The sequence below is a fragment of the Salmo salar genome, chromosome ssa10 (assembly GCF_905237065.1).
Source record: "Salmo salar chromosome ssa10, Ssal_v3.1, whole genome shotgun sequence".
NCBI classification, from domain to species: domain Eukaryota; kingdom Metazoa; phylum Chordata; class Actinopteri; order Salmoniformes; family Salmonidae; genus Salmo; species Salmo salar.
This window is the reverse complement of record NC_059451.1, coordinates 40,733,765-40,746,264: the sequence shown is the minus strand read 5'-3', so window position 1 is coordinate 40,746,264 and position 12,500 is coordinate 40,733,765.

Sequence of the window (12,500 nt, the reverse complement as noted above, 5' to 3'; positions counted from 1 at the left end):
TCTCAACAATGGCCACTGAGTAGAGTCCAACCTACTTGTATTGTTGATAATTGGTGGTTCTTGAGAGGAGAAGAAATGGAGAGAGAAAATAAGGGAGAAAAGGACCGAAGAGAGGGTTTGGTAATGAACTGGGGTTTAATTGGAGAGAGGGAGCTGTATTGTAAATAATGTTCACAAAGGGTCATAGTGGGGTCAAGGGTTAGGGGTTAGAGGTCAAGAGGAAGGAGTGCACCTGCACGCCCTCCACGGACCGTACGGATGGACGGGAGAACCGACAATGGCATTATTCAGTGGCCCGGTGATGTCACCCCATCAATATGGTGCATGGTGGGTGCTAAAGCTACAACTAACTGTGTCCCTCACACCCCCGACCTGACCTACGTATCCAACTAACTGTCTCCCTCACACCCCCGACCTGATCTACGTATCCAACTAACTGTCTCCCTCACACCCCGACCTGACCTACGTATCCAACTAACTGTCTCCCTCACACCCCCGACCTGACCTACGTATCCAACTAACTGTCTCCCTCACACCCCGACCTGACCTACGTATCCAACTAACTGTCTCCCTCACACCCCGACCTGACCTACGTATCCAACTAACTGTCTCCCTCACACCCCCGACCTGACCTACGTATCCAACTAACTGTCTCCCTCACACCCCCGACCTGACCTACGTATCCAACTAACTGTCTCCGTCACACCCCCGACCTGACCTACGTATCCAACTAACTGTCTCCCTCACACCCCCGACCTGACCTACGTATCCAACTAACTGTCTCCCTCACACCCCCGACCTGACCTACGTATCCAACTAACTGTCTCCCTCACACCCCCGACCTGACCTACGTATCCAACTAACTGTCTCCCTCACACCCCGACCTGACCTACGTATCCAACTAACTGTCTCCCTCACACCCCCGACCTGACCTATGTAGCCAGGCAGGGAGGCCTCTGCTCTGGGCATACCAAAGTTCTAGAATATTCCAGATTCACTCATTCAGGTGATGAGAGCATTGGTGAGAAGCAGCTCAGTGAAGACACTAAAGAGACAGGTTCATGTAGGAGGACTGACTAAGTGCACCAACAAGCTCTGTCTCATGTGTCATTGCTGAACTTCTATATTCAAATCTATGGAAATGTGAGGATGCGTTTTCTGAAACAAATTAGGAAATTCTTAACTTTTTAGGGTATAGGGGGCAGTATTTTCAATTTCGGATGAAAAGCGTGCCCAGAGTAAACTGCCTAATACTCGGGCCCGGAGTCAAATATTTGCATATTATTATTAGATCTGGATAGAAAGCACTCTGACGTTTCTAAAACTGTTTGAATGATGCCTGTGAGTATAACAGAACTCATATGGCAGGCAAAAACCTGAGAAAAACCCAACCAGGAAGTGTGGAAATCTGAGAATTGTAGTTCTTCTTTTGAATCCCTATCGACACTACAGTGTCTGTGGGGTCATGTTGCACTTCCTAAGGCTTCCATTGGCTGTCAACAGCCTTCAGAAAGTTTTTCCATCCTTCTCCTGTTACTGGGCAGAGAATAGTAGCTCAGTCAATGAGTGGACTGCCTGAGGACAAAGGCCTGGTTGATGCGCGAGCTCGCCAGCGCACCCCTCCTTCTTTTTCTTCTTGAATGAATACGCTATTGTCTGGTTGGACTATTATCGACGTTTTATGTTAAAAATACCCTAAAGATTGATTGTAAACAACGTTTGACATGTTTCTACGACCGGTAATGGAACATTTAGACTTTTCGTCTCTGGTACTGCGCTCGCGCGTTATGCTTTTGGATAGTGATCTGAACGCACGAACAAAACGGAGGTATTTGGACATAAATATGGAGTATTTCGAACAAAACGAACATTTCTTTTTGAAGTAGGAGTCCTCGGAGTGCATTCTGACGAATATCAGCAAAGGTAAGAGAATATTTATAATACTAATTCAGAGTTTTGTTGATGCCAGAACTTGGCGGGTAGCTGTATAGCTTGCTTCGATGGCTGAGCTATTTACTCAGAATACTGAACAATGTGCTTTCTCCGTCAAGTTATTTTGAAATCTGACAAAGCAGTTGCGTCAAGGAGTAGTGTATCTATAATTCTTTCAAATCTAACTGTTGTAAATTTTATCAACGTTTATGATGAATATTTTTGTAAATTGATGTGCACATTCACCAGAGGTTTTGGTGGGAATACATTATCTGAACATCACGCGCCAATGTAAAATGCTGTTTTTGGATATAAATATGAACTTTATCGAGCAAAACATACATGTATTGTATAACATGAAGTCCTATGAGTGCCATCTGATGAAGATCATCAAAGGTTAGTGAATATTTTAGCTGTACTTTTGGTTTTTGTGATGCATGTCCTTCCTTGGAAAATGGCTGTGTGGATTTTCTTGTGAAGTTTATGTCCTAACATAATCTAATTTTATGCTTTCGCCGTAAAGCCTTTTTGAAATCGGACAATGTGGTCAGATTAACGAGAGTCTTATCTTTAAAATGGTGTAAAATAGTTGATTGTTTGAGAAAATGAAATTATGAGATTTTTGCTGTTTTGTATTTCGCGCCATGCTATTTCACAGGCTGTTGAATAGTGTGGGACGTCACGTCCCACCTAGCCCAGAGAAGTTAAGGAAAAACCTTTAAAAAAAAACGACATGCGACGGCATCGACAAGGAAAGATCAAGTCAAAGAGAGGGAGAAGAGATACAGTAGGTGGCATGCCGGTCTAGTCACACTAGGGTCAAGCGGAGGGAGGAGTGGAGGAGGAGGAGGGGAAGGGTGAAGAACACGGAAGTGTAACCAGATCTGGATGGATTCCGTAGTGATTTGCATTTTGCCAGCACATTTCATAAATGTTTTTTTCTAACAGGCTAATACGTTGTTTTGGATTTTTGTTTAAGATGTTCATTAGGATTAAACTCATCTGTTATTGTTACAAACACAATTATTTTGGACGTAGAAGATGGACTAGCTAGCATGCTAGCTAACCATCATAATGTGTTTGGTTAGCTAGCTAATGTAACTAGCTAGTGTCGTCAGCCAGATTAGCATCTGAATTCAATTTATTTTGAGTGTAATGCAGTTGTTTGGTGACAACTGTATGAACATACAGTCCCAGTCAAAGTTTGGACATACCTACTCATTCAAGGGTTATTCTTAATTTGACTATTTTCTACATTTTCGAATAATAGTGAAGACATCAAAACTATGAAATAACACATATGAAATCGTGTAGTAACCACAAAAGTGTTAAACAATTAAAAATATTTTTTAGATTTTAGATTCTTCAAAGTAGCCACCCATTGCCTGGATGACAGCTTTGCACACTTTTGGCATTCTCTCACTGGGAACGTGATGAAGGAAATAAAATCTGAAAAAATCATTCACTCTACTATTTTTATGGCCTTTCACATTCTTAAAATAAAGTGGTGATCCTAACTGACCTAAAACAGGGAATTTTTACTAGGATTAAATGTCCTAGGAATTGTGAAAACGGAGATTAAATGTATTTGGCTAAAGTGTATATGAACTTCTGACTATCTATCTATCTATCTATCTATCTATCTATCTATCTATCTATCTATCTATCTATCTATCTATCTATCTATCTATCTATCTATCTATCTATCTATCTATCTATCTATCTATCTATCTATCTATCTATCTATCTATCTATCTATCTATCTATCTATCTATCTATCTATCTATCTATCTATCTATCTATCTATCTATCTATCTATCTATCTATCTGTCTGTCTGTCTGTCTGTCTATATACACAACATACAGTTGAAGTCAGAAGTTTACATATACCTTAGCCAAATACATTTAAACTCAGTTTTTCACAATTCCTGAAGTTTAATCCAAGTAAAAAAATCCCTGTTTTAGGTCAAGTTAGGATCACCACTCTATTTCAAGAATGTGAAATGTCAGAATAATATAGAGAGAATGATTTATTTCAGCTTTTATTTCTTTCATCACATTCCCAGTGGGTCAGAAGTTTACATACACTCAAATAGTATTTGGTAGCATTGCCTTTAAATTGTTTAAATTGGGTCAAACGTTTTGGGTAGCCTTCCACAAGCTTCCCACAATAAGTTGGTTGAATTTTGGCCCATTCCTCTTTACAGAGCTGGTGTAACTGAGTCAGGTTTATAGGCCTCCTTGCTCGCACACACTTTTTCAGTTCTCCTCACAAATTTTCTATAGGATTGAGGTCAGGACTTTGTGGCCACTCCATTTGCCTTGACTTTGTTGTCCTTCAGCCATATTGCTACAGCTTTGGAAGTATGCTTGGGGTCATTGTCCATTTGGAAGACCCATTTGCGACCAAGCTTTAACTTCCTGACTTATGTCTTGAGATGCTGCTTCAATATAGCCACATAATGTTCCTTCCTCATGACGCCATCTATTTTGTGAAGTGCATCAGACCCTCCTGCAGCAAAGCACCCACACAACATGATGCTGCCACCCCCGTGCTTCATGGTTGGGATGGTGGTCTTTGGCTTGCAAGCATCCCCTTTTTCCTCCAGGTCATTATGGCCAAAAAGTTATATTTTTGTTTCATGAGACCAGAGGACATTTCTCCAAAAAGTATGATCTTTGTCCCCATGTTTTGCTTTCGCTGTAAAGCCTTTTTGAAATCGGACAATGTGGTTAGATTAACCTCCCTGGGCAAGATGGGACGCTTCTATTCAACAGCCAGTGGAATCGTGTGGCACGAAATACAAATACCTCAAAAATGCTATAACTTCAATTTCTCAAACATATGACTATTTTACACCATTTGAAATATAAGACTCTCGTTAATCCAACCACATTGTCCGATTTCAAAAAGGCTTTACAGCGAAAGCAAAACATTAGATTATGTCAGGAGAGTACGCAGCCAAAAATAATCACACAGCCATTTTCAAAGCAAGCATATATGTCACAAAAACCAAAACCACAGCTAAATGCAGCACTAACCTGTGATGATCTTCATCAGATGACACTCCTAGGACATTATGTTATACAATACATGCATGTTTTGTTCAATCAAGTTCATATTTATATAAAAAAACAGCATTTTACATTAGCATGTGATGTTCAGAACTAGCATACCCACCGAAAATTTCCGGTGAATTTACTAAGTTACTCATAATAAACGTTGACAAAATACATTACAATTATTTTAAGAATTATAGATACAGAACTCCTTTATGCAATCGCTAAGATTTTAAAATAGCTTTTCAGTGAAAGCACATTTTGCAACATTCTGAGTACATAGCTCAGCCATCACGGCTAGCTAATTTGACACCCACCAAGTTTGGGGCAACCTAAACTCAGAATTACTGTTAGAAAAATTGGATTAACTTTGCTGTTCTTCGTCAGAATGCACTCCCAGGACTTCTACTTCAACAACAAATGTTGTTTTGGTTCCAAATAATCCATAGTTATATCCAAATACCTCCGTTTTGTTCGTGCGTTCAGGTCACTATCCAAAGTGTAACGCGCGAGCGCATTTCGTGACAAAAAAATTCAAAATGTTCCTTTACCGTACTTAGAAGCATGTCAAACGCTGTTTAAAATAAATTTTTATGCTATTTTTCTCGTAAAATAGCGATAATATTCCAACCGGACAACGTTGTATTCATTCAAAGAGGGAAAGAAAAAAATGGCTAGGTCTCGTGAATGTGCATCTCCAGTCTCACTGTCCCCAGGCAGTCCACTGACAGACTCTGCTCCTGTTATCTGCCCGGAGACAGGACACGCGTCAATCCGGTTTCTGAAGGCTTTAGAAAGCCAACGGGAAGCCTTAGAAAGTGTCACGTAACAGCACAGACACTGTAATTTCGATAGAGATGCAACAGAAGGACTACAAATTGTCAGACAGGCCACTTCCTGCTTGTAATTTTCTCAGGTTTTTGCCTGCCATATGAGTTCTGTTATACTCACAGACACCATTCAAACAGTTTTGGAAACTTTAGAGTGTTTTCTACCAAAATCTACTAATAATATGCATATTCCCATTTTTGGGCAAGAGTAGTAACCAGTTTAAATCGGGTATGTTTTTTTATCCGGCCGTGAAAATACTGCCCCCTAGCTCAGACAGGTTAATCCCTCGTTCCATGTGTCTCTCCTCAGGCCGGTGGTGGCTGGTCCACTCCAGGAGTCTGAGGTGCGGGCGGTTCCTCCGCCCCCTCTGGACATCGAGGGGCCCCGGCGTATGCTGTTCGAGCCATCCTGGACTTGAGGCGTCGGGCGAGGGGCCTTCAGTACCTCGTGGATTGGGAGGGGTACGGTCCAGAGGAGAGATGCTGGGTGCCGGTGGAGGACGTCTCGGACCCTTCGTTGCTGCGGGAGTTCCACCGTCTCCATCCGGATCGCCCTGTGCCTCGTCCTCCGGGTCGTCCCCAAGGTCGGTGTCGGCGCGCTGCTGTAGCTGCTCGTCAAGGGGGGGTACTGTCACGACTTTCGCCGAAGTCGGTCCCTCTCCTTGTTCGCGCGGTTTTAGACGGTTGACGTCACCGGCCTTCTAGCCATCGCCGATCCACTTTTCATTTTCCATTTGTTTTGTCTTTGTCTTACACACCGGGTTTTAAATCCCCAATTACTTGTTCATTATTTAACCCTCTGTTCCCCCATTTTTGTTTGTGAGTAATTGTTCGTTGTAAATCGGTCCGTTATTGTGGGCTCGCTATATTGCTTTGTATTTGTGTATTTTGAGTAAAATACGTTGATTACTCATATCTGCTGTCCTGCGCCTGACTCTCTACACCTGCTACATACAGGACCTTTACACTGTAAGTGTGGCAAAGTCTGAAACTATTTGTAAACAGTTGGAATTTCTTGCTTTGAATATTGAGGTTTCATAGGGTCTCTCTATAACTGTGATTGGCTGTTATAGACCCCCTCTGCTCTCGATGATGCATTTTCTTATAAGAAATTCTTTACAGTGAAATGATCTTGATTGGTCATCTCAACTGGTGTTGGTTAAAGCCGGTGTCTGATGATTTAAAAATGTTTTGTAATTCTATGAATCTTACCCAGTTGATTAACTCATCCACTCGCCCAAATCTTAAATGGCCAGAAAAATCTACCCTGATTGATTTGATATTGACGAATGTTCGACATAAATATTCTGCAGTTGGTGTTTTTTGTAATGATTTAAGTGACCATTGTGCTGTTGTTGCTGTTTAGAAATACTAAGGTTCCTAAGACAAACCCTCGTTTTATTCGTAAGAGAAATTTGAAGTGTTTTAATGAGCAGGCTTTCCTTCATGATTTGTTTTATTTTGACTGTAGCAAGATTGAGCTTATCCCTGATGTGGAAACTGCCTGGAAATTCTTTCATGATGTTTTTTCCCAAATAGTGAACAAACATGCCCCATTCCGCAGGTTCAGGGTTAAAGGGCGGGATATCCATGGTTTTCTTCTGAGCTGTCTTGTATAGTTCAGGAACGTAATCTAGCCTGGGCTAAGGCAAGGAAATCATGTTCTGATGCTGATTGGCTTATTTTTAGGCAGTTATGAAACAAGTGTTCTTTTCTTCTCAGGAAGGCCAAGTCTGAATATTTTATGCCTGTTACCACTGATAACCTGAATGACCCTAGAAAGTTTTGGAAGGCTATTAAGTATATGTCTGGTAACAGTAATGTTAATGAATTACCATCATGTGTATTGAAGGACTTTGTTGCTGTATATGACAAAACTGAAATGCGGAATTGTTTCAATGAGCACTTTGTATCATCTGGTAGGCTGTTTGATTCAGTGTCCTCTGTCTCTGTACAACCCTGTGTGGATGAACCAGTGAGAGCTGGTCAAACTTTTTGCTTTTTGCCATTCTCAGTGCAGGTGGTACATAAAGCCCTGAAATCCTTAGATCAGAGAAAGCCTGCAGGTCCTGATCTTTTGGATCCCTGATTTTTAAATCTGGCAGCTGATTTCATAGCTGAACCACTTACATATCTGTTCAATATAACCCTGGAATATAATGAAATTCCAAAGATCTGGAAATCAGCATTTGTCCTACCACTTTTAAAAGATCCAACTCTTTTAAATAATTATAGGCCAATCTCAAAGCTGTCACCCCTGGTGAAAATACTTGAAACCCTTGTGAGTGAACCGCTAAACGAGTTTTTATTTACTAACTCTATTTCATCAATGTACCAATCGGGCTTCAGGAAGAAGAATAGCACAATTACAGCAGCCATGAAGGTTTTAAATGACATCACTGAAGCCCTTGACAAAAACAGCACTGTGTCTCACTTTTTATTGATCTCTCTAAGGCTTTTGATACAGTTGATCATGCTATACTAAGGCAGAGATTGTTGAGTGTAGGTCTTTCGGAGCATGCAGTTGCATGGTTTTCTAACTATCTGTCTGATAGAACTCAGTGCACTCAATTTGATGGGCTCATGTCTGTTAAATTGTCTGTCTGTAATGGTGTGCCCCAAGGCTCTGTACTTGGTCCTCTCTTATTCACTATTTATATAAATAATTTAGACAAAAATGTCCAAAATGCGCAACTTCATTTCTATGCTGATGATACTGTTATTTACTGTTGTGCCTCGTCTCTTACAAAAGCTTTCCAGAACTTGCAAAATGCTTTTTATACTGTTCAACATACCTTGTGTCAATTGAAGCTTATCCTCAATACTGACAAAACTAAACTAATGGTGTTTTCTAAAGCAAGAAATAGACCTCTGAACTTTTCACCTATTAGTACCTGTCAGGGCATTGAGATTGAGTCTGTAACCTCATATACATATCTTGGAATTTTAATTGATCACGGCCTCTCTTTTAAATTGCATATTCAACAATTTACAAAAAAATTGAAGCTGAAATTGGGATTTTATTTTAGGAATAAGGCCTGTTTTTCTTTTGAAGCCAGAAGGAGGCTAGTATCAGCTACATTTATGCCTTTACTAGACTATGGGGATATTTTATATATGAATGCTTCCGCTCAGTGTTTGAGATCAATTGACACCCTTTACCATGGCACTTTGAGATTTATTTTAAACTGCAAAACCCTTACGCACCAATAATTACATAATCTAATGTTTTGCTTTCGCTGTAAAGCCTTTTTGAAATCGGACAATGTGGTTAGATTAACGAGAGTCTTATCTTTAAAATGGTGTAAAATAGTTGATTGTTTGAGAAAATTGAATTGTGGTAATTTAGTTGGTTTTGTATTTCGCAACGTGCGATGCCATTAGCTGCTGGCTAGGGGTTCCGCAGGCGGAATGGGGTTCCGCTAGCGGAACGTCTGTCCTCAACAGGTTACTCTTCTAAAGTTTGCCAATTTTGTTGTCTTGTTCGTCTATGCACCCAACCTGTAAATGCATATCTGACACGATAGACTCTACTTTCCTTTCGAGCAAATCTACTTCTTTAACAACAGATTGTAGCAGTTAGTTTGTTTTGGTGAGCATTTAGCTACAGTATGTTTTCCTGGATATCATTCAGCTGTTCGTTGACCTCATTTGCATCTTGAAGTTGTTTTCACTTTTTTTCTCTAAGGGAAGCCATGGCTTGTTGGGTTCGAGTCGCAGCGTCACTTTAGCCACAGATTGATCCGCTGTTGTATATAACAGACCGCTCTCTATCACTCTCTATCATGGTTGCTTGTGGATATAGATTTAGATTTTAAAGGCTTAATTTAAACCATGTTGCCTGGCTTCTACATATATTTTCAGTTTTTATAGTACAAAATGGAGCTACTCCCTCCCCATCCTATCGTTACACACATGCACCTCCTCCGATTCCACGCCTAGTCGAGAACAGGCGTAGAGTTTTAAAATGGGACTATCTTCATCATGATACACATAGAACATAATATCAGTCTATATTTTAATAAGCATGTGAGTTTTGTGTTGATATTTCACAACCTCTGCAGGCTTTTGGAGTTGCCTAGATGCGCGAATTAATAGCAAAAAAGGCCCACACTTTTTAGGCTACATTATAGCATGCTACATGTTGCTGATAAGTTATGGATGAGCAAATGAAAAGATTATTATTATTTATTTTTTTTGTCATTTAGCAGATGTTCTTATCCAGAGAAACTTACAGTAGTGAATGCATACATTTCATACATTCTTTTTCTCCATACTGGTCCCCCGTGGGAATCAAACCCACAACCCTGGCATTGCAAACACCATGCTCTACCAACTGAGCCACACGGGACTAAAAGATGAGCTGCACCTCCACTTATTTGCCCAGCCAGAGATCAATTAACAGATGTAGATTTGGGGAAACAACATCACGTAGATTGATTATCAGACAAGTCACTGGCTTTTGGTCGGGAGTAGCTATAGGCTACTACGCGGGAGAAGAGCAAAATAATCCACTAGGCTACATAGCCTAACATGCTAGCAAAAAGTTAGCAGTCTTGCTAATAGATGAGCAAACTAATGATCATGAGCGCTCATCTGAACTTAACCAACATTTACCAGCCTGATTGTAACCAAATATCCAAACAGCGATTCAGTGAAAACAATAATCTGACTTTGATTGATTTATCTAGACGAGTTCCCAAGCTTGTCTCAAATCAAAACGGTGCTGAAAGTATCATCTAGACCAGTGTTGCCAAACTTTTTATAGTCCAGTACCCTTTCAAATATTCAACCTCCAGCTTTGTACCCCCTCTAGCACCAGGGTCAGCAGACTCTCAAATGTTGTTTTTTGACATCATTGTAAGCCTGCCACACATACACGTTACGAAACATTTATTAAACATAAGAATTAGTGCGAATTTTTGTCACAACCCGGCTCGTTGGAAGTGACAAAGAGCTCTTATAGGACCAGGGCACAAATAATTATATAACAATAATCAATAATTTTGCTCTTTATTTAGCCATCTTACAAATAAAACCTTATTTATTCATCATAAATTGTGAATAACTCACCACAGGTTAATGAGAAGGGTGTGCTTGAAAGGATGCACATAACTCTGCAATGTTGTGTTGTATTGGAGAGTCTCAGTCTTAAATCATTTTCCACACACAGTCTGTGCCTGTATTTAGTTTTCATGCTAGTGAGGGCCGAGAATCCACTCTCACATAGGTACGTGGTTGCAAAGGGCATCAGTGTCTTAACAGCACGATTTGCCAAGGCAAGAAACTCTGAGCGCAGCCCTATCCAGAAATCTGGCAGTGGCTTCTGATTATATTCAATTTTCACAGAACCGCTTGTAGCAATTTCGATGAGGCTCTCTTGTTCAGATATCGGTAAGTGGACATTAGGCAGGGCATGAAACGGATAACGAATCCAGTTGTTTGTTTCGTCCGTTTCGGGAAAGTACCTGCGTAATTGCACACCCAGCTCACTCAGGTGCATCGCTATATCACATTTGACATTGTCCGTAAGCTTCAGTTCATTTGCACACAAAAAATCATACAATGAATGAACGACCTGTGTGTTGTTTTTGTTAATGCAGACAGAAAAGAGCTCCAACTTCTTAATCATAGCCTCAATTTTGTTCCGCAAATTGAAAATAGTTGTAATCCTAGATTCAGATCATTCAGGTGAGAAAAAACATTACCCTGACAGGACAGTCGTGTGAGAAACTCATCATCGTGCAAGTGGTCAGACAAGTGAAAATGATGGTCAGTAAAGAAAACTTTAAGCTCGTCTCTCAATTAAAAGAAATGTGTCAATACTTTTCCCCTTGATAACCTGTATGTTGCAAAAGCATTACATGGGCGCTGCCCATATCATTGCATAATGCAGAAAATACACAAGAGTTCAGGGGCCTTGCATTAACAAAGTTAACCATTTTCACTAGTGTCCAAAACGTCTTTCAAGCTGTCAGGCATTCCCTTGGCAGCAAGAGCCTCTCGGTGGATGCTGCAGTGTACCCAAGTGGCGTCGGGAACAACTGCTTGCATGCGCGTTACCACTCCACTATGTCTCCCTGTCATGGCTTTTGCGCCATCAGTACAGATACCAACACATCTTGACCACCAAAGTCCATTTAATGTCACAAAGCTGTCCTGTACTTAAAAAATATCCTCTCATGTTGTTCTGGTTTGCAATGGTTTTCAGAAGAGGATATCTTCCTTAATTGACCCCACATAAACGTAATGGACATATACCAGGAGCTGTGCCAGGCCCGCCACATCTGTTGACTCATCCAGCTGTAATGCATAGAATTCACTGGCTTGTATGCGAAGCAGTAATTGTTTCAAAACATCTCCTGCCATGTCACTGATGCGTCGTGAAACAGTGTTGTTTGATGAAGGCATTGTCTGTATAGTTTTTTGGGCCTTTTCCCCCAGCATTCTCCCAGCCATATCCGCGGCAGCAGGAAGAATTAAGTCCTCCACAATAGTATGGGGCTTGCCTGTCCTAGCCACTCGGTAGCTCACCATATAAGACGCTTCTAGCCCCTTCTTATTAATGGTATCTGTTGCTTTTATACATGTCTTACTAATTGAAAGTCATCTTTATTCTCACTCAAAAAACTCCCGTATCTTATTTTTCAAATTGTCATGTTGCGTTTCTAAATGTCT